Source organism: Cetorhinus maximus, chromosome 26 (assembly GCF_964194155.1).
Source record: "Cetorhinus maximus chromosome 26, sCetMax3.hap1.1, whole genome shotgun sequence".
Classification (NCBI taxonomy): Eukaryota; Metazoa; Chordata; class Chondrichthyes; order Lamniformes; family Cetorhinidae; genus Cetorhinus; species Cetorhinus maximus.
In genome coordinates this window covers 34933771-34956490 of record NC_135904.1, presented here as the reverse complement: position 1 = coordinate 34956490, position 22720 = coordinate 34933771, and the positions used below count along the sequence as shown (strand labels likewise).

The following is a 22720-nucleotide window of genomic DNA, read 5'->3' as shown; positions in this document are numbered from 1 at the left end:
GTCATCTCCTGCCTGAAATGTCCCATTGGGGGACCTCCTCAGAACTAGCAGTTCATGTTGACATTGTGTGGTCTTGGGGAACTTCTGCAGCTGTGCCACCTCTGGCCTTCCTCTGGGCATGCTGGCTCTGCTGATTCTGGCCTACTTGCTCCTTGAAACATGCTGAACTAAGTTTCATTGCATGCCACCACATTGGCCAGTTGGTGCAGTATTTCCCCAGGAGATGTGGTCTGCAATACAGAAGTTTGTAAGACTCTTTTTTAGGTTGTCTTTATATTATTTACGGAGTACAAAAACCAGGAAATGATACTGTACCTTTATGAAATACTGAATCAGCCTGGAGTACTCTGTCCAATTCTGGGCACTGAATTTTAGGAAGGATGTGAAGGTGTCATATAGGGTGCAGGAAAGATTTACAAGATAGGTTCCAGGAATGAGGAACTCCCGTTACCTGGATAGATTGGAAAAGTTGGGTTTGTTCTCCTTAGAGAAGGTTGAGAAGAGATTTGATCGAGGTGTTCAAAATCATGAGGAATCTGGACAAAGTAGGTAGGGGGAAACTGTTCCCATTGGTGGAAGGATCGAGCACCAGAGGACACCGATTTAAGGTGATTGGCAAAAGAACCAATGGTGATGTGAGGACAAACTTTCTAGTCCAGCGAGTGGCTAGGGTCTGGGATGCATTGCCTGAGAGTGTGATGGAGGCAGATTCAATATTGACTTTCAAAAAGGGATTGGATAAGCACCCAACAAGAGCAAAAAACGTAGGGTTCTGAGGAAAAGGTAGGGGAATGGGTCCAGCTGAGTTGCTGTTGCGGAGAGCTGGCATTGACTCGACAAGCTGAATGGCATCCTTCTGTGCTGTAACCATTCTATCATCCTACAAATAAACCATGCTTCTCTGGGCCTAATTTTTTTGTAAAAGGGAAGCAGGTGAATTTTAAAGGCATTTTGAAACAAAAATAAACAAATGTTTTGTAGATTTAGGACAAACAGTTATTTTCATTCTTAACTAACAAAAATGAATGTTTGTTCATCGTTCCTTTGGTTTTCATGAACGTTTTAAACATGGAGTTTAAAATGCTGCAGTCAGAATGGAGCTTGCAGTTTTCCCTGCACTAGTGTTATTGGACGAGGTCTGAATTTGGAAGGGATGTGCTAATACATTGATTAGGGTGTGCGACAGGAGTAAGACTGCTCACTTCTGCTACAAAGCAAAAATCAATTAAACAGAAGACAATTTGAACTAGATGTGAACAAAACGTGTTTAGTATTCATTGTGAGTTCCAGCTGTCAGTTTACCAAAGGCAAACGATATATATTATTCCTTATCCAATACCTAACTTGGTAAGGCACAAGCCGAATCTGTTGCTTGTAAATATTGTACCCTATTAAAATCACTGCCTGTTCTGCAAATGGATCATACAAATATGAAAATATGTTTAAAAAAACGTGTTGTAGATGAGCTGTTTGGTTTGATTTACTGTGCAACATCACAACAAATTACACTTTGTAACCTTACAATCTTTGCAGGAACTTAAAGGCAATGAAATGCTGGCCTTTATATCTTGAGGACTAGAATACAAGGGGGTAGAAGTCATACTTCAACTACACAAAACCCTGGTTGGACTGTACTTGGAGTATTGTGAACAGTACTGGGCATCACACCTTAGTAACAGTATAATTGCTTTAAAGGAGTGCATCAAATTTACTAGAATGATACCTGGACTCCAAGGGTTAAATTATGGGGTGAGATTACACAATTCAGGATTGTATTGTCTGGAATTTAGAAGGTTAAGGGGTGATTTGATCAAAGTTTTCAAAATATTACGAGGAACAGATACAGTAAATACAGAAACTATTTTTGCTGCTTGGGGAGTGAAATCAGGAAACACATAGGGTGGTAGAAGTTTGGAACTTTCAGCTACAAACAGCAATTGATGCCAGATCAGTTGTTAATTTTAAATTTTAGATTGATGGATTTTTGTTATCCAAAGGTATGAAGGGATATGGGCAAAAGTGGGTATGTGAATTTAGTTTGCAGATCAGCCATGATCTTATTGAATGGTAAAACAAACTCGTGGGGCCAAATGGCCTCGTCCTGTTTCTATGCAGTCTGCTTTTGCTGAGAAACAGAATTGCTGATGCTCAATGTAGTCATCTGAAATTCTGTAAGAAGAATTCAGAGGATGTTACTTGCCTGGTTGCGAGCTATTTCTATACCTCTGCTTCTATGTAGGAACTGAACAATTTCTTGGCTAAAAGCAAAAAACTGCAGATGCTGGAAATCCAAAACAAAAATAAAAATACCTGGAAAAACTCAGCAGGTCTGACAGCATCTGCGGAGAGGAATACAGTTAACGTTTTGAGTCCGTGTGACTCTTCAACAGAATTTCTTGGCTATCTGCTATCCACTTTTTTCTATAAGTAACTACTTAACAGTTTAATCTTAACAGGAAAAGTGTCTGGAATAGATTATATTAATCTTTTGAGGCGGTGTATCTTTTCTAGAATGTATTATTTTGTACACATGAAATGGGAAAGTTATAAGTTTCTGATCATGGGGAGTGTAGGCTTACCTATGATAGCTGCTTTTTGCACTGGGAATGAAAGTATTCTGAGCAAGCCTGAAGTATAACAAGATACATTTACACATGATGAAATTCATATAGACATTTCCTGACTCTTAATTGAAACACTTGAAAACTTCAAGTGTTCACACTTAGCACTTTAGATTAATCACTTATAGTAAATCAATGGAGCAGGAGGTGTCAGCTGTGGCTCAGTTCATAGCACCCTCGCCTTTGAATCAGAGGGTTGTGTGTTCACGTCCCACTCCCGGAAACCAAGAACTGTGGTTGTACTCGAAAGAGTTGCAATCTGTGACTGTTGATAACTCGAAAGAGTTTAAATCAATGGAGCAAAATTCCTTTCCTGTTTATTCCTTTACTCTTTCATGAGACGTGAGCATTTGTTGCCCATCCCTGTTTGCCCTTGAACTGCTGTGGGCCTGGAGTCACATGTAGGCCGGGCCTGGAGTCACATGTAGGCCAGACCAGGTGATTTCCTCCCCTAAAGGAACATTAGTGAACCAGATGGGCTTTTACAACAATTGATGATAGTTATCATGGTCACCATTACTGAGACAAGCTTTATATTCCAGATTTATTAATTGAATTTAAATTTCACCAGCTGCTGTGGTGAGATTTGAACCCATGTCCCCAGAGCATTAGCTGGGCCTCTGGATTGCCAGTCATTAACACTATGCCACCATCTCCTCCCCTGTGTTTGTGTAAAACCTGAAGGAAGCATTTGAGATTTTATTTTGCCTCCTTGAGTTAGTGTTAAAAATGCTAGTCCTAACATTAATCGGTATTTACTGCCTTTGATTACTGTTTCAAAGTGATTTTAGATTAACTGATGGTCAGTCTCATACAAAATATAGATATCTACGTGTTCCACATGAAATCAGTTTCAGTGGTCTCTTAGCCAGATTCCTAACAAACTTCAGCTTATTCAAAACCCTGCTGCCCTTATCCTAACAAACCAAGTCTCATTCTCCAGTCACCCCTGTAATCGCTGCCCTACATTAGATCCCGTTTCTTACAACAGCTCAGATCTAGAATTCTAACCCTAATGTCCAAACCCTCCATGGCCTTGCTCCTCCCTATCTCTATAAGCTCCTACAGTCTTCCAAGGTCTCTGTGTTCCTCCTGTTATGCTTCCCCGATTTCTATAGCCCCACCATTCACAGGCAGGCCTTCAGTTGCTTAAGCCTGAGTGTTAAATGTCTGTTAATTGTTTAATTGTATCCAGGTGTTGGGCATTAACTGGGGATTCACTTGTGCCTCTATAAATAGAAACACACTAAAACTGTGGGTTGTTACTTTAGGAGGTGCATGCTTGTGATATGCAACTTTGTAAGTAAACGCTTGCTAACGAGTGTGAAGATTCGCTCCAGTTCTCCTTCACCAACTGATTTTTTGGAGTATGCCACTGAGCTCTGAAATTCCCTCCCCAAACCTCTCTGCCTCAACCCTCTTTTCCTTTTAAGATACTCCTTATAACCATTCTTTTTAGCCACCTGTCTTAGTATCTTTCCACGTGACTTGGTGCCAAGTTATATCTGGTACCACTTTTGTGAGGTGCCTTTGGATGTTTTACTATGTTAAAGGCAGCTTGGTATAAATTGGAGAATATGGTTTATCTTTTCCTTGTCACTGTTGGTTTTGTTATTAACATTTACTTCTTTATCTGTTTTTCTTCTGTCTCCCTAATTCTTTTTATTTATCTCTCTGTTTCCTCTCTCAGCTTTTTCTTTTTGGGTGGGAAATGGTGGCTGGTCTGGTGTGAAAATTGGTTGTAGGCTGTATTTGAGGAAAATAAGCTCTTCAGTTACTCACTTGACAGTTACTTATGCTTTCCCATTCCGCCCCTTCACTCCCATTATGTTCCACACTGTCTCTCCTGCCAACGCAGGATAGCCGTGCAAGATGACCACTGATACGCACCTGCGCACGTGCAGAAATCCAGTGATGTCACATAACACATGCCAGTACCCTCTGCGCATGGGCCAGTGATGTCACCATGCACATACACTATCTGCCTGTTTCTGTGCCGTTTCTGGGAATAAAAAGTTTTTTTATTTGCTCACAGGATGGGGTTATGTTAGCCATTTCTCATTATTAACTCTGCATAAACGGCATTTACGTGCAGCAATGGTCTTTTTCATATTACTTAACTTGGATAGGCTTCACCCTTCCTTGAGGCAGCTGTGTGCTATGTGGAAATGAACTCTGCAGAACAGGAGCAGTTCCCTGCCAGCTATTCAAATGTTTAAGATGTATTTGTAAACTGAATGAATTAATTCAGTTACAGAGATAGCCAGTCAAAAACAAGGCCAATGAGATACACCAAGCTGCCTGAAACACGGCCATGATGATTTGAGTAGCACCAACTTTGGTCCTGGCCTCTGCCTATTCTGGCGCTCTCAATGATGTAACTGCATATGCATTGTGTTGGCAGCAAATGTTCCAATACTTCACTTTCCCAACTCTCCCTATCACAATCTCAGTGGCACACACAGGAACATTTGAGCCTGCTCCGCCATTTAACTAGCTTCTACCTCAACACCATCTTCCTGTACTATCACCATATCCCTTAAAGTCATTGGTATCTGGGAACCTATCAATATCTGCTTTGAACAGACTCAATAACTGAGCTTCCACTGTCCTCTTGGGCAGAGAATTCCAAAGAATTACCACCCTCTGATGAAATTCCTCCTCATAAATGGCCTACCTCTTATTCTGAGGTTCTGTGGCCCTGGTTTTAGAACCCACCCAACCAGGGGAAACATCCTTCCTGTATCTACCCTGTCAAGCCCTGTGAGAATTTTGTACGCTTCAATGAGGTCAGCTCTCATTCTCTGGAGTTTAGAAGAATACTGCTTTTGCTCTCAAATCCTGTAATCCTCCTACCTCCTTGCACTATTATGACTTGAAATCTTCTATTCCCTTCCTGCCCTCCCTTGTTAATTGTATATTAATTGTGCTTATTGTATTCAGGTGACAGGCATTAACTGGGGATTCATTGTGCTCCTTGAATAGGACATGGATAAAGTGCTTGCGCTTTATCCGTGCGGAATCGATATCAAGAGATTTCGGAAGCACAATTTTTGTTTCTTGGAGCTGCTGGTGATTGTTTGTCTCGCCACTCTGAACAAAAAACCAGGAATAGAATGAAACTGGGATTGCTGAGTTCTGAAGTGCATGCTCTGAAATGTGTATCTCTGTAAATAAAAGCTTATAAGTGCAAAGATTGGCTCTAGTTCTATCCTTCATCGCTGGGCTTTCTGAAATAAACATAGTAGCAGAGGATGGTTGTCTAAAGGTGAAGGTTGGAAACGAGGAACAATTATTTTCAAAAATAAAGCTATGGCCATTGGTGGAAAATGGCAGAAATCAAATGTAAATTGTTGGGGTATGATTACTGTCCGATTTTTCTTGAAATCTGAACCATATGATCCAGTGAAAGAGTGAACTGGATATGTGGACACGGGTTGTGATCCTGACAAAGAGATGATGAGGTATGGCCTTGGCATTGTCGCTTACTTATTTTGTGAGATGGATGCCTGTCAGTTGGATAGTAATGAAGGCTTGGTCCTCCTATTAGAGCACCTGAATAAAATATACAAGAAAGACAATCTTCTAAATGCCAATGGTCAGAGTTTTTGATAGATTTCAGAAAAAAAGATGATGATTCCATGGAAAATATAATTGTAGACTTTAACAAATTGTATAAAATGTTAACGTAGTTCGATTTGGGAACCCCTAGCTCAGTACATGCATTTAAATTGCTAGATTGTGTTAAGATGCATCATATGGACATGCAACTGGTTCTAATTTGTGTTGGTACTTGGAGAAGGAGACGTGTTGGATCAAATGTTTGCTTCCTTAAAAAGTTCCCTGGGAAACGGTCATTTGCTTCAGCCTTTATGGAACAAATGAGACGTTCTGCAGTGACAGAAGGCGTAGAAGGCTCAGATTGTCAGATTTTGAAATAGTTCAAACACCAGATTCAGGCATCAATACAACGGATGAATTAAAGATAGGCAGAATGAGGATGAAAACACCTTTAGCAGATCTGGCTGTTACAACAGAAGACAAAATTTGAGCAGCCACAATAGGCAAATGAATCATAAAAATGCCCAAGGAACATTTAATAGATGCTTCAGTTGTGACTTAAAGTATCATTATGGGGTGAACGGCCCAAAGTGAAGAGGCAGGGTTCTTGAAATGACTCACGGGTAAGATAGACCTGAGGAAGAGGATGATGAACCCGAACAAATACGGATCATAAAGTAATTTAATCCTGTGATCAGTGTGTTAGTTGTGAACTCCTTTAACTTTGTAGCACTAGGTAATGCTTGTACTTCAACAGTATGTGGGGAATATTGGTAAAAATGTTGTAAAGATTCACTAAGTAGTGAGGATTGGTGCAAAGTTAAGGAAAATAAAAGTACTACTCACTTTATGTTTGGTAATAACAAATTGATGTCACTAAAGAGAGTTGTAATTCCATGTAAAATAGCTGGAGTAAGCCATTTTGAAAGCACTGATGTAGTCTCCCGTGAGATGCCTATGCTGTTGAGTAAACCTATGAAAAACACATACATGAAACTTGACATGGATCATGATAAAGCAATTACTTTTGGAAAGTCAATTATTTGCAGTTTACCCAGTCAGGTCTTTATATCACATTTTCCATTAGAGTGTTAGACAAGTATTAATAACATCAGGTGATAAGAATCAGAGAGGAAAATCAAAATGCCTTAAAGTTATATAGACAATTTTATCACCATACCTGTCAATGGTTTTAAATCCTGCTAAAGGATGCAGGTGTGGTTAATTAAGTGTATATGAAGTGTTTACGAGGCTATTGAAGGGATTACTGAGGAGTGTGAAATCTGTGAAATTATTGGAGGAGGTGCCACATCCTATTATAAGCCTTCTATTGGCCAGGCAGCTGCTATGGATCTAAAAGTATGGGACAAAGAGAAATATTTTCCATCTATGCTTTACAGAGCTGATGACCAAATTTTATCTTTCTACAATAATACATAAGGAATATACTATCAATCAAATCAAATTGGTCTGTGTGCAAAATCCCAAATTGCTTTCTGTTCCATGTGATAGTCCTGCTCTAGAAGGTTCTACAGTTGGTGCCATTTTTTTGTCTGAATATTTGAATGCTTCATCTGCAGGAGACAGGCTTTCATCAAGGCTGGAGTCTCAGAGAAAATTGGGAGAGTACCGAGGCATAAGTCCATCTGAGATTCAATTCAGGAGATTTAGTATATTATAAAAGAGAGGGTCGTAGGGAATGGAAAGGCTTTGTTAAGGTAATGGGTTGTGATGGTAAGACAGTACTTATTAAGCATGGCAATCAAACTGTTGATGTTTATTCCTCACAGTTAATTACAAAATCAAGTCCCAGTGGCTGATTGATGTTAATGAGGCACTTTGTACTCAAATACTTGTGTTTTGTCTTGAAGTTCCTGAGGAGCAGCATGTGCTATATCAAGAACTGGATAGTGCTAATGTGAGTGATCATGAGATTCATGACAGAGGTATCACATCCACAGGCCAGTTGGCCAGAATGGGTATTCGGGTGACATTTCATCCAGAGGGGATGAGTGAATGGGAGGATGCCACAATTGTGGGACATGCAGGAAAGCTACTGGCAAGTTTAAATATTGGTTGAATGTTTAGGATGATGGACCAGAAGGAAGGTCAATGGACTGGCAAAATGGGGTGAAGTCTAGAAAGTAAGAGAGTGCAGTGTAAGTACTGAGAGTGAGTCTGCAAGGGATTGTCGTGTCAGAAAATGACCGTATACCAGAGAAAGACCCTCAAATAGTGTAAGAGGGAGATCCCACAGCAGTGTTTGTAACAGACATAAAAGGAGAAGTAGAGGCTGAGGTTTGAATAGACTAGACAATGAAATAAAGGCCATAGATTAATCTTGTAAAACAACTGGACGCTGAAGCCCTCATAATTGCAAATAAGTACAGACTGAAACTGTGGCTGTTAGTTTAGGAGGTGCATATTTTGTAATGCTCATTTCTATAATAAGTGCTTACAAAAGTCTGTAAAGATTTGGCTCCAGTTCTATCCTTTATTTCTGGGCTTTCTGAAATAGAACACCCCCATTGTTCCTAAGGGCAGGTAATGCAGTGCAGAGGTCTTGCTGTCAACCTGTTTTCCTGCCACCCTTCCTATCTGTTTCCCTCAAAGTAACTTTGTTTATTTCCAGAATTTTTTTTTTCAGAAGCCAGATTAGAATGAGAAAAGACACTATTTGCCTCTCTTTGTGTCTCAATATCATAGGAGTTAGCAGTTAGGACATTTATGTTTTCCAGCTGTCGGTAAAGCAAAGGTGACTTATGTGACTTCAGAATTCAATTTTTTTCTAAAGTTGTACTAAGGTTAGCATGCGGAAGGATGCACTCCGTTTAATGCGTCTTCTAAAAATTAGGAATAAAACACAAAAACTATGGCAGATGTGTAACAATGACTTGCATTTATATTGTGCCTTTAACATCGAAAACGTTGCGCAGGTGCAATCAAAAAGTTGGGTGTTGAGCCAGGGAAAGAAAGGAGGAATTGTGACCAAAGACTTGATTAAACAGAGAGTTTTAAGGAGTGTTTTAAAGAAGGAGAGGGAATTCAATGGGTAAAGAGGCTTTCGCAGAGAATTCGAGTGATAGGCCAAGGCAACCAATAGTGTAGTAAAAGGAGGTTGGCTATACAAGAGGCAAAGTCAGAGAAACATGGAACTTGGGGCATTGTAGGGCCAGAGGAAGTTACAGGGCTGAAACAAGGCCATGTGGTATTTCTAAACATGATAATTTTGAATTTGAGTTAGGAGGACTAGGAACTGATGCAGATTAGTGAGGATTGGGCTGAAGGGCAGAGTTTAGGACTTAGCATTTATGTAACACCTTTCACTACCTCAGGATGCCACAAGCACTTTACAGTCAACAAAGTACTTTTGTGGTGCAGTCACTGTTGTGGGAAACATGGCAGCCAATTGATACACAAAAAGTGCTGCAGAAGGCAATGTGATAAATGACCAATTCACCTGATTTAGCTTTTCATAGAGGGATAACTATGGACTAGGAAACTGGGGAGTGCCCCTGTCACCCTCCTAATTGTGCTGTGAAATCTTTTACATCTACCCCGAGAGGGTACAAGAACACAAGAAATAGGAGCAGGAGTAGACCAAATGTCCCATTGAGCCTGCTCCGCCATTCAGTTTCATCATGGCTAATCTTGGGCTTCAACTCCTTTTTCCTACCTGCTCTCCATATCCCTTAATTCCCTGAGAGACCAAAGTTCTGTCTATTCCAGCCTTAAATATATTCGTTGATGGAGCATCCACAACCCTCTGTGGCAGAGAATTCCAAAGATTCATAACCCTTTGAATGAAGTCATTTCTCCTCATCTCAGTCCTAAACGAACGAGCCCTTATCCTGAGACTCTGCCCCCGTGTTTTAGACTCCCCGACTAGAAATCTCTCAGCATCTACCCTATCGAGCCCTTTCTGAATCTTGTAGATTTCAATGAGATTGCCTTTCATTCTTCTAAACGTCAGAGAAAAAAAGCCCAATTTTCTTAGCGCCTCATCATAGGACAATCCCCTCATCCCAGGGACCAATTTAGTGAACCTTCGCTGCACCAACTCCAATGTGAGTATATCCGTTCTTAAATGTGGAGACCAAAACTGCACACAGTATTCCGCATGTGGTCTCAGCAAAACCCTGTGCAGCTGTTGCAAGACTTCTTTATTCTTGTACTCCAATCCCTTTTCATTAAAGGCCAACATGCCATTTGTCTTCCTAATTGCTTGCTGTACCTGTAAGCCAAATTTGTGTTCCTTGTATGAGCACATCCAAATCACTTTGAACGTCAACACTTAAAAGTTTCACACTTCTTTAAAAAAAATAAATTCTGCTTTTCCATTCTTACGACCAAAATGAATAACTTCACACTGCCCTCTACATTATACTCCATCAACCATCTTGTTGCCCACTCATTTAATCCGTCTATATCTCTTTGCAGCCTCTCTGTACCCTCCCATGACACTTAACTGTCAGTCACCATTAACTGGTGCATTCCCCATAGCAATGCCTCTACCAATCAGAGTCCACCTGCCAACCAATTAGCACACTCTTCTCATACTGTATAAAGTTGTTGTTTCCCCTGACATTGGTATTCTTGCAGTTGTCCACAAGACAAAAAGCTACAACAAAATGACTTTTTTCAGCAATACTCAAGCTCTATACTACCAAATGACTATTCATTAATGTAGATTATAAATAGCAGATGCCCCAGCGCTGATCCTTGCAGCATTCCAATATTCACTGCTTCCCAACTTGAAAAAGCCCCGTTTATGCCAACTCTCTGCCTTCTATCTGTTAACCTCTATCCATTTTGCTGGGCAATAAATGCTGGCCCAGCCAGTGAAGCCCACATCCTGTGAATGAATTTAAAAAAAAAACTCCGAACTCCAGAAGCCCTTATTTTCCCTATAGGGAGGAGGCGGTAGGGTAGTGCTAATGTCACTAAACTATCGATCCAGAGGCCCAGGCTAATGCTCTGGGACAAAGGTTCAATTCCCACCATAGCAGCTGGTGGAATTTAAATTCTGTTAATGAATCTGGAATTAAAAGCTAGTTCCGGTAAAAGTGACCATAAAACCATTGTCGATTGTCATAAAAATTCTGGTGGAGGAGGTGCCACAGATATTCCCATCCTCAATGATGCCGGAGCCTAGCACATTAATGCAAAAGATAAAACTGAAGCATTTGCAACCATCTTCAGCCAGAAGTGCCGAGTGGATGATCCACCTCGACCTCCTCCCTAGGTCCCCAGCACCACAGATGCCAGTCTTCAGCCAATTCGATTCACTCCACGTGATATCAAGAAGTGGCTGAAGACACTGGATACTGCAAAGGCTATGGGCCCTGATAACATTCTGGCAATAGTACTGAAGATTTGTGCTGCAGAACTAGCCACGTCCCCTAGTTAATCTTCCAGTACAGCAGTTTCCTTTGTGATTTGTTTTTCTTTTGCAATATCCCTCTAAGGAGCTGCCTCTTAATTTGTTCCTGATTTTATTAGTTTAGTTTATTTGATTTGTAACAAAAAAGTTACAACACTGGCATCTACCCGGCAATGTGGAAAATTGCCCAGGAATGTCCTGTCCATAAAAAGCATGACAAATCTAATCCGGCAAATTATCACCCCATCAGTCTACTCTCAACCATCAGCAAAGTGATGGGAGGGGTCGTCAACAGTACTATCAAGCGGCACTTGCTCAGCCATAACCTGCTCACTGATGTTCAGTCTGGGCTCCCCCAGGGCCCGACCTTATTACAGTCTTGGTCCAAACATGGACAAAAGAGCTGAACTCCAAAGGCGAGGTGAGAGTGACTGCCCTTGACAGTAAGGCAGCATTTGACCATGTGGCATCAAGGAGTTGTGGCAAAACTGAAGTCAATGGGAATCGGGGGAAAACTTCCCTGGTTGGAGTCATACCTAGCACAAAGGAAGATGGTTGCGGGTGTTGGAAGTCAGTCATTTCAGTGCCATGACGTCACTGCAGCCTCCTCAGGGTTGTGTCCTAGGCCCAACCATCTTCAGCTGCTTCATTAATGACCTTCCTTCTATCATAAGGTCAGAAATAGGCATGTTCATTGATGATTGCACAATATCCAGCACCATTCGTGACTCCTCAGATACTGAAGCAGTCCGTGTCAATGTGCAGCAGCACCTGGACAATATTCTAAGTGTAATAAATAGTTTTTAGAGTTACGGGGTGGCAGGTTAGCTCGGCCAAGTGGAGTGTGCATCCTGCGGTATGTGTGAAGTCATGGACGCACCATGTGGCCCTGACAAACACATCTGTAGGAAGTGTCACCAGCTGCACAAGCTTGAGCTGTGGGTTTCTGAACTTGAGAGGTGACTGGAGTCACCGTTGTACATCCGCGAGGCAGACGACTACATGGATAGCATGTTTAGGGAGGTGGTCACACTGCAGGTCAGAAGCGTACAGCCAGAGAGGGACTGGGTGACCGCTAGACAGCCTAAGAGAACCAGGCCGGTAGTGTATGAGTCCCCTGAGTCTATCCTGCTTGCTATTTGGTTTTCCATTTTGGATGCTGACGAGGGCAATGGCTCTTCAGGAGAGTGCAGCCAGAGCCAAGCCTGTGGCACCACAGACGGCTCTGCTGTACAGGAGGGGAGGAAGAAGAATGGAAGGGTAATAGTGATAGGGGATTGCATAGTCAGGGGATCAGACAGTCATTTCTGCGGCAGTAAACGTGACTGCAGGACAGGTGTTGCCTCCCTGGTGCCAGGGTTAAGGATGTCACGGAGTGGCTGCAGAACACCCTTCAGGGGAAGGGGAAATCAGCCGGAAGTTGTGGTCCACATTGGTACCAAAAAGATAGGTAGGAAGAGGGATGAGGTCCTGAAAGCAGATTTCAGGGAGTTAGGAAGGAAATTAAAAAGCAGGACCTCAAAAGCAGTAATCTCAGGATTACTCCTAGTGCCACGTGCTAGTGAGCATAGGAATAGGAGTATAGATCGATAAATACGTGGCTGGAGAACTGGTGTAGAGCATCAGATTTCTGAGGCTTTGGGATCAGTCCTGGGGCGGGTGGGACCTGTACAAGCTGGACGGGTTACATCTTAACAGGACTGGGACTGATATACTTGCAGGGAGATTTGCTGGTGCTGTTGGGGTGGGTTAAACCAGCTTGTCAGGGGGGTAGGAACCTGAGGAGTGGCCCAACTTGGAAGGAAGTAAAGTTGGTAACAGGAAGTAGTGGTGAGATTAGAAGGCAGGAGATACAAAGAGCATTAAGTATGCTTCGAATGCGGAATAATGTCAAAAAGGCAAAGTTAATGGCACTCTATCTGCGTGCAATAAGGTAGAGATCTAAAGGCACAAATAGAAGTAAATTAGTATGATATAATTGCCATTATGGAAACACGGCTGCAAGTTGACCAAGACTTGGAACTGAATATTTAAGGATATTCGATATTTAGGAAGGACAGACAAGAAGGTAAAGGATGTGGAATTGCGATAATAATAAGGGATAGGATCAGTGCATTAGTAAGGGAGGATCTCGGATGGGAAGAACAATGTGTGGAACCTGTTTGGGTGGATCTAAGAAACAGCAAAAGGCAGCAGACATTGGTTGGAGTTGTTTATCTGTCACCAAACAGTAGTGGTAATGTTGGGGCGTGGTATTAATCAGGCGATGAAAGAAGCATGTGGCATGGGCAAAATAGTAATCACGGGTGACCTCAATCTGCATATAGACTGGGTAAGCCAATTGAGCACTAATGCTGCAGAAGATGAGTTTCTGGAGTGTTTTAGGGATGGTTTTCTAGAGCAGAATGTTGAGGAGCCGACTAGAGGGCAGGCTATTTTAGATCTAGTATTATGTAATGAAAAAGGGCTAATTAATAATCTTGTTGTAAAAGAACCTTTAGGGATGAGTGACCATAATATGTTTGAAAGTGAGGTAGTTCACTCTGAAGTAAGGGTATTAAAGTTGAATAAAGGAAATTATGAAGGCGTGAGGGACAAATTGGCTGAGGTGGATTGGGAATATACATTAAAAGGTATGACTGTACATAGGCAATGGATAGTCTTCAAAAAACTATTCTATAGCCTGCAGCACCCTATACATTCCTTCAAGGTGCAAAAACCCAAAAAAGTCAGTCAACCGTGGCTGACAAAGGAAGTTAAGGTTTGTATAAGATTAAAAGAAAAGGCTTATAAAGTTGCCAGAAGTAGTAGTAAACCTGAGGATTGGAAGGTTTTTAGAATACAGCAAAGGAAGACCAAGAAACTGGTAAAGAAAGGGAGAATAGAATATGAATACAACCTAGTAAAAAACATGAAAATGGACTGTTAAAACTTCTATAGCGTGTGTGAAGAGGAAGCGTTTGGCTAAGACAAACGTGAATCCATTACAGACAGAGTCAGGAGAATTCATAATGGGGAATACAGAAATGGCAGAGAAGCGAAATGATTACTTTGTGTCTGTTTTCACTGAGGAAGATACAGGAAATCTCCCAGATTTAGAGATCCAAGGGACTAGGGAGAACGAGGAGTTGAAGGAAATTAGTAAGAAGGTTGTACTGGAGAAATTAATGGGATTGAAAGTTAAGTCCCCGGGACCTGATATTCTGCATCCCAGAGTGTTGAAAGAGGTTGCTATAGAGATAGTGGATGCATTGGTGATCATTTTCCAAAATTCTATAGATTCTGGAATGGTTCCTGAAGATTGGAAGGTAGTAACTGTCACCCCACTATTAAAGAAGGGAGGGAGAGAGAAAACAGGGAACTACAGACCTGTCAGCCTTACATCAGTTGTGAGGAAGATGCTAGAATCTATTATAAAGGATGTGACAAATGGATACTTGGATAATCAGGATCTGATTGGGCATAGCCAGCATGGAATTACGAATGGGAAATCATGTTTGATGAACTTGTTGGAGATTTTTGAGGATGTTACTAACAAAATTGATAAAGGAGAGTCAATGGACGTAGTATACTTGGATTTTCAGAAGGCTTTTGATAAAGTCCCCCACAGAAGGTTGATTAACAAAATAAAAGCAGATGGGATAGGAGGCAACATACTGGCATGGATTAAGGATTGGCTAACAGGCAGAAAACAGAGAGTAGGAACAAACGGGTTATTCTCGCGTTGACAGGCTGTGACTAGTGGATACCGCAAGGATCAGTATTTAGGCCCCAACTGTTCACAATATATATCAATGATTTGGATGTGGGGACCAAATGTAATATTTCCAAGTTCATGGATGATACAAAGCTAGACGGGAATGTGTGATGTGAGGAAGATGTAAAGATGCTACAGGAGGATTTGGACAAACTTAGTGAGTGGGCAAGAACATGGTAAATGGAATATAACGTGGAAAAATGTGAGGCTATCCACTTTGATAGAAGGAACAGATGTGCAGAGTATTTCCTGAATGGTAAGAGATTAGAAAGTGTAGATGTACAAAGGGACCTGGGTGTCCTTGTCCATAAGTCACTGAGGGCTAACATGCAGGTGCAGCAGGCAATTAGGAAGGTTAATGAAATGTTAGCCTTTATCGCAAGAGGATTTGAGTACAGGAGTAGTGAAGTCTTCCTTCAATTGTATAGAAGCTTGTTAGACTGCACCTGGAGTAGTGTGTGCAGTTTTGGTCCCCTTACCTCAGAAAGGATATTATTGCCATAGAGGGAGTGTAACGAAGGTTCACTAAACTTGTTCCGGGGATGGCAGGACTGTCTTATGAAGAGAGATTGGGGAAACTGGGCCTTTATTCTCTAGAGATTTGAAGAATTAGAGGCGATCTCATTGAAACCTACAAAATACTTAAAGGGATAGACAGGGTGGATGCAGGTAAGATGTTTTCCCTGGTTGGGGAGTCTAGAACCGGGGGACACACTTTCAAAATAAGGGGGAAGCCACTTAGGACCGAGATGAGAAGAAATTTCTTTACTCAGAGGGTTGTGAACCTTTGGAATTCTCTCCCCCAGAGGGCCGTGGAAGCTCAGTCATTGAGTGTGTTAAAGGTAGAGCTTGATAGATTTCTAATTAACAATAACCTATGGGGATAGTGTGGGTAAAAGGCATTGAAGTATTTGATCAGCCATGATCATATTGAATGATGGAACAGGCTCTATGGGCTGAATGGCCTTCTGTTCCTATGTTCCTATTCAGGCTTGCACTGATAAGTGGCAAGTAACATTCATGCTACACAAATGCCAGGCAATGACCATCTCCAACAAGAGAGAATCCAGCTATATCCCCTTCACATTCAATGGCATTACCATCACTGAATCCCCCACTGTCAACATCTTGGGGGTTCAGAAACTGAACTGGACTAACCATATAAATACTGTGGCTACAAGAGCAGGTTAGGTGCTGGGAATTCTGCGACGAGTAACTCACCTCCTGACTCCCCAAAGCATGTCCATCATCTTCAAGGTACCAGTCAGGAGTGTGATGGAATACCTTCCACCTACCTGGATGAGTGCAGCTCCAAAAACACTCAAGAAGCTTGACACCATCCAGGACAAAGCAGCATGTTTGATTGATACTTCATCTACTCCCTCCACCACTGATGCACAGTAGCAGCAGTGTATACCATCTACAAGCACTGCAGCAATTCGCCAAGGCTCCTTCAACCTCTACCATCTAGAAGTACAAGGGCAGCAGATGCTTGGGAACACCACCACCTGAAGTTCCTCTTCAAGCCACACACCATCCCGACTTGTGGAATGGTGTCCTCCTTTAATGTTGCTGGGTCAGAACCCTGGAACTCCCTTCCTAACAGCACTGTGGGTCTACCCACACCACATGGGCTACAATGGTTCAAGGCAGCTCACCATCACCTTCTCTAGGGCAATTATGGATGGGCAATAAATGCTGACCTAGCCAGTGATGCCCATGCCCCATGAATGTTTATAACAAAATTAACCTTTTGTGTGGCACCTTTTCAAATGCTTTTTGGAAATCCAAAATCTACTGGTTCCCCTTTACCATACTAGCTGCATCCTTGAAAAACTAATTAATTTATCAAACAGGATTTCCCTTTCGTAAAATCATGTGACTTGTTCTATCATGCTATGCTTTTCTAAGTGCATTGTTAAGACTGCCTTAATAATAGTCTCCAACATTTGTCCAACAACTGATGTTAGGCTGACTGGCCTGTAGTTCACTGTTTTCTCCTTTCTTGAAAAGTGGTATAACATTTGCCAACTTCCAATCTAATGGGACTATTCCCGAAACTAAGGAGTTTTAGAAAATAGCCAGCACAACCACAACTGCAGCTATCTCTTTTAGAACCCTCGGGTGTAGGCCATCAGGTCCTGGGGATTTGTTGAATTTTATCCCTTAAGTTTCTCCAATACTTTTTCTCTGATTAATTTCCTTAATTTCCTCATTTTTTTATCTCCCAGGTTACCAACTCTTTTTGGTATGAAACTTGTGCCTTCCACTGTTAATTGGGTAAATAGACTAAAAGGTATGGAGGTAAAGGAACATTGGGAAACATTTAAAGAAACGATTCAACAAAAATACATTCCATTGAAAAACAAAAACTCAGCAAGAAAGACCCATCTGTGATTCACTCAGGAAGACAGACATAAACATTTGTTCAATGTCTCTATCATGGGGAATGAGGAAATGGCAATTTCTCCTGTCTCTGCTTCTAAGGGACCAATGTTTACTTTAGTTACTCTCTCCCTTTTTATATACTTATGAAAACTCTTATCTGTTTTTATATTCCTGGCTAGTTTGCTCTGGTATTGTATTTTTTTCCCTTTTTATCAACTTTTTGGTGGCTGCTTTCTAAAACACTCCCAATCCTCAGACTTGCTACTGTTTTTTGCAACATTATAAACGTTGTATTTTAGTCTAATACTATCCTTAACTTCCTGAGTGAACCACAGATGAGTCTTTCTGCTGAGTTTTTGCTTTTCAATAGAATGTATTTTTGTTGAATTGTTTCTTTAAAGCTTTCCCAATGTTCCTTTACCCCAGGATTCATAGCCTCTGACTTTTGCTTGTAGCCACAGTGTTTATGTGGCTTGTCCAGTTCAGTTTCTGGTCAGTGGCAACCCCCAGGATGTTGATAGTGGGGGATTCAGTGATGGTAATGTCATTGAATGTCATGGTACCATGATTTATAACATCTCTAATGATTCAGTGAGTACTGGAGTTTCAGCCTTGATTATGCTCTGAAGAAGGGTCATACTGACTCGAAACGTTAACTCTGTTTCTCTCCCCGCAGATGCTGTCAGACCTGAGTTTTTCCAGCATTTTCTATTTTTATTTCAGATTTCCAGCATCTGCTGTGTTTTGCTCTTATATTGATTATGCTCGTCTCTGGAGTGGGACTTCAACCTAGAACCTACTGGATTAGAGGCTAGAATGCCCACCCCCTGAGCCATGGCTGGCCTGGCTATGATAAGTCCAGTGTAGATTTGCCAGGCTGTTGCCCGGGGTAGATAAATTATACTTGAGGAGAGACTGGGATATTGGCATTATTCCCACAGGAACAGAGGAGGCTAAGGGAAGATTTAAAAATTGTGAAATATTTTGATAGAATGGATAAGGAAAAACTGTGTCCTTTGGCTGGGTGGCCAGTGATGAGATGTCATTAGATCATTGATTTAAAATTATCAAACAAATTGGGAAAAGTTTCCTCATACAATGGGTTGTTGGAATGTGGACTACTTTGTTACAGAGAATGGTTGAGTTAGACATCATTGATGCATTTAAAGCAGAGAAGTATACATGCCAATGGAGAGTGTGGAGTACTGGGATTAGTTGGCTTGTTCCAGCATAGACACACTGGGGGAGGGTGGGTGGTGGTGTGCTCAGTGGCTTTTTTGCTATTCACCCATGGGATGTGGGCGTCGCTAGATCGGCCAGCATTTATTGCCTATCCCTAATTGCCCTTGAGAAGGTGGTGGTGAGCTGCCTTCCTGAACCGCTGGAGTCCACTTTTGTGGTGCTGTAAACTATTATAGTTCCAATTTGTGTCAATCACTTATGATTTTCATGGAAAACGGCCAGAATTCCAGAATGCCATTCCCAAAATGGTGGTTATAATCTTTTTTTAATATAAATAGAATTTGACTTACTTTGCATAAGTCAGTGGTTGTGATGCATACTTCCATTATTGTTACGAACAGTAGTTTCCTCTTTAGATCTGTCGAGGTGCATCCCCTGAGGTACGACTGTGTAAGCTGGAGCACACCCTCACACCCCGCTTCCTGTAAGGACTCCATCCCATTCTCTTAGTTCCTTCGCCTCCGTCGCACCTGTTCTGATGATGCTACCTTCGAAAACAGTTCCTCTGACATGTCCTCCTTCTTCCTTAACCGAGGTTTTCCACCCACAGTCGTTGACAGGACCCTCAACCGTGTCCGGCCCATCTCCCGCGCATCCGCCCTCACGCCTTCTCCTCCCTCCCAGAAACATGATAGGGTCCCCCTTGTCCTCACTTATCACCCCACCAGCCTCCGCATTCAAAGGATCATCCTCCGCCATTTCCGCCAACTCCAGCATGATGCCACCACCAAACACATCTTCCCTTCACCCCCCCTGGCGGCATTCCGTAGGGATCGTTCCCTCCGGGGCACCATGGTCCACTCCTCCATCACCCCCTACTCCTCAACCCCACCTATGGCACCTCCCCATGCCCACGCAAAAGATGCAACACCTGCCCCTTCACTTCCTCTCTCCTCACCGTCCAAGGGCCCAAACACTCCTTTCAAGGGCAGCATTTCACTTGCATTTCCCCTAACTTAGTCTACTGCATTCGTTGCTCCCAATGCGGTCTCCTCTACAATGGAGAGACCAAACGTAAACTGGGCGACCGCTTTGCAAAACACCTGCGGTCTGTCCGCAAGAAAGACCCAAACCTCCCTGTCGCTTGCCATTTTAACACTCCACCCTGCTCTCTTACCCACATGTCTGTCCTTGGCTTGCTGCATTGTTCCAGTGAAGCCCAACGCAAACTGGAGGGACAGCACCTCATCTTCCGACTAGGCACTTTACAGCCTTCCGGACTGAATATTGAATTCAACAACTTTAGATCTTGAACTCCCTCCTCCATCCCCACCCTCTTTCCGTTTCTTCCCCCTTCCTTTTGTTTTTTCTAATAATTTACATAGATTTTTCTTTTCCCACCTATTTCCATTATTTTTAAATCTATACCTTTTATGCCCTGTCAGTCTTTCCACCCCACCCCTACTAGGGCTGTACCTTGTGTGTCCTGCCATCCATTCTTAATTAGCACATTCGTTTAGATAATATCATCACCTTCAACACCTCTTTGTTCTTTTGTCTGTGACATCTTTGGATTATCTGCTCCCATCACTGCTTGCTTGTCCCTACAAACCCCCCCCCCCCCCACTTCTCTCCCCCCGCGTAAACCTGCTTATATTTCACCCCTCTCCTAACTATACTCAGTTCTGCCGAAGGGTCATGAGGACTCGAAACGTTGACTCTTTTCTTCTCCGCCGATGCTGCCAGACCTGCTGAGTTTGTCCAGGTAATTCTGTGTTTGTTAAGCTGGAGCACTGTTGTGATATTTAGCTACTACAGTTCAGCTCTGTTCAATTAGCTGCTCCTGTTGAGGCTACTGCTGAATTATCCCTCTGGGCATATGGTCAAAAATCCGGACCCAGATAAATACGGCCGTACGTAAGTAGCTGAGGGCAATTCTAATTAGGTGAAGGTTTTGGTTTCTGCATTAGAAGATTGCAACTTGAAATTGTTTTGAAGTGATTGCATCTATAACAGATGTCACTTGGAGTGGGCTGTGTGTTACAGGCATATGTATCCCCCACCTGTATGTATTGTTTCCTACCTCCGTAACCTCATCTAGACCATCATTCAAGGTACAAAGCAATGGTGAGGTGCCAATCTATAGGATAAGTGGAAAATTAACTGTTATCTTGCACCCTCTGGTGGCTGGACAAGTACTGACATTGATGGACTTTATTGCCACCCCATGGATCTTAACAGCCCGAGGCCTGGAGATGCCCAAGTTTTTTTTTTAACATTCTCAATTCTCAAACTTAAAGAAAAAAATCATTTTCCAAATAATTATTTTGAACCTTAATTCACATTTCAGTGTGTATGTTTATTCATTATATAGCAATGTTTCATTTCTTCATATTTTTGAGCCTATTAAATAATAGCCAGCAGATGTTGAAAAAGATTAATCCTTTATCAGTGCAGAATAAATCCGTGACCTTTAAATCTTGCCATTTTGCTGTAATTCTGATGTTAGTAATGATAGGTCCGCTAAAGTCAGCTGTTGTCTTTGTCCATTGATCTTTGCATTAAATAGTTTTCTCTTCAGTTTATCAAAATCTTGGCAGCCAGTACTCACTCATGTTACTGTTACTTGACTAAAGTCACCTTCTGAGTTTGTTTCATGTTTGCTAATGGTGCACTATCTCAAAATTGAATATCATTAAGATTAAAAAATGTTTTGAGAGCTTTACTGAAAAAGCGTATCTGCATTATCAGATAACCATGTGCTTTCCAGGTTTATGATGTTTGATTTGGTTGGGATCAGAAACTGAATTACACAGGTCAGCCAGTGTCCATGAGGGGAAAACAAAACAGACTGAGTTCATAAGTGTGTACTCACTGGCCCCTTTACAGGTGTTGATTAGCAGGGACCGGGATCATGGAATAAGGATCAGATTATTAAACATTGCCAGAAATGAACTAAATCCATATTTTGCAAGTAAATGTACTTTGAAATCGGTATAATTAATATGCAGTTTTAATGGACCTGACAACATCCTCCTGGCTGTAATGCTGAAGAATTATGTTCCAGATCTAGCTGTGTCCTTAGCCTTGTTGTCCCAGTGCAGCTACAACACTGCCATCTACCTGACAATATGGGAAATTTTTTTTTTTTTTTTTTTATTGTAAAAATATACTTTATTCATAAAAATCTTCAATCACATTCAAAACCATTTCAAAAACAACATTACAAGGGTACAATCCAGGTTAAACTTTTACAAAATGTATCACCAGGTGCATCAGTACAAACAATATTACAGTCATTTACAGCCTTTCATTTTGATCTGTACAGCCCGAGGGGCTCTAAACAGTTCCCAGTCTCTCGGTGCGCTGTGGTAGAAAGGTCTTAGACAGCGACCCTTCCCCATTGCGCCTTTGCGGCAGCTGCCCCAAGCTTTAGTGCGTCCCTCAGCACGTAGTCCTGGACTTTGGATTGTGCCAGTCCGCAACAATCGGTCGGGGACAACTCTTTGTGCTGGAAGACCAACAAGTTTCGGGCAGACCAAAGCGCGTCTTTCACCGAGTTGATGATCCTCCAGCTGCAGTTGATGTTTGTCTCGGTGTGTGTCCCTGGGAACAGCCCGTAGAGCACAGAGTCCTGTGTCACAGAACTGCTCGGGATGAACCTCGACAGCAACCACTGCATCTCTCTCCAGACTTTCTTTGCAAAGGCACAATCCACAAGGAGGTGAACAACGGTCTCTTCCCCACCACAGCCACCTCGAGGGCATCGTGCAGAGGGGGTGAGACTCCTGGCGTGTAGGAAGGATCTGACGGGGAGGGCCTTTCTCA

The 22720-nt window shown here is 42.1% G+C and overlaps 1 protein-coding gene and 1 non-coding gene across 4 annotated transcripts in view; both read left to right on the top strand.

Annotated features, from left to right (window-relative positions):
- Positions 1-22720, top strand: part of arnt2 (aryl-hydrocarbon receptor nuclear translocator 2) — a 357501-nt gene that overhangs the window by 5484 nt on the left and 329297 nt on the right. The gene's annotated exons all lie outside the window — the stretch shown is intronic.
- LOC144668459 (U11 spliceosomal RNA) lies at positions 5577-5717 on the top strand. The gene has a single exon (XR_013573508.1). It is a non-coding gene; the product is annotated as a U11 spliceosomal RNA (small nuclear RNA).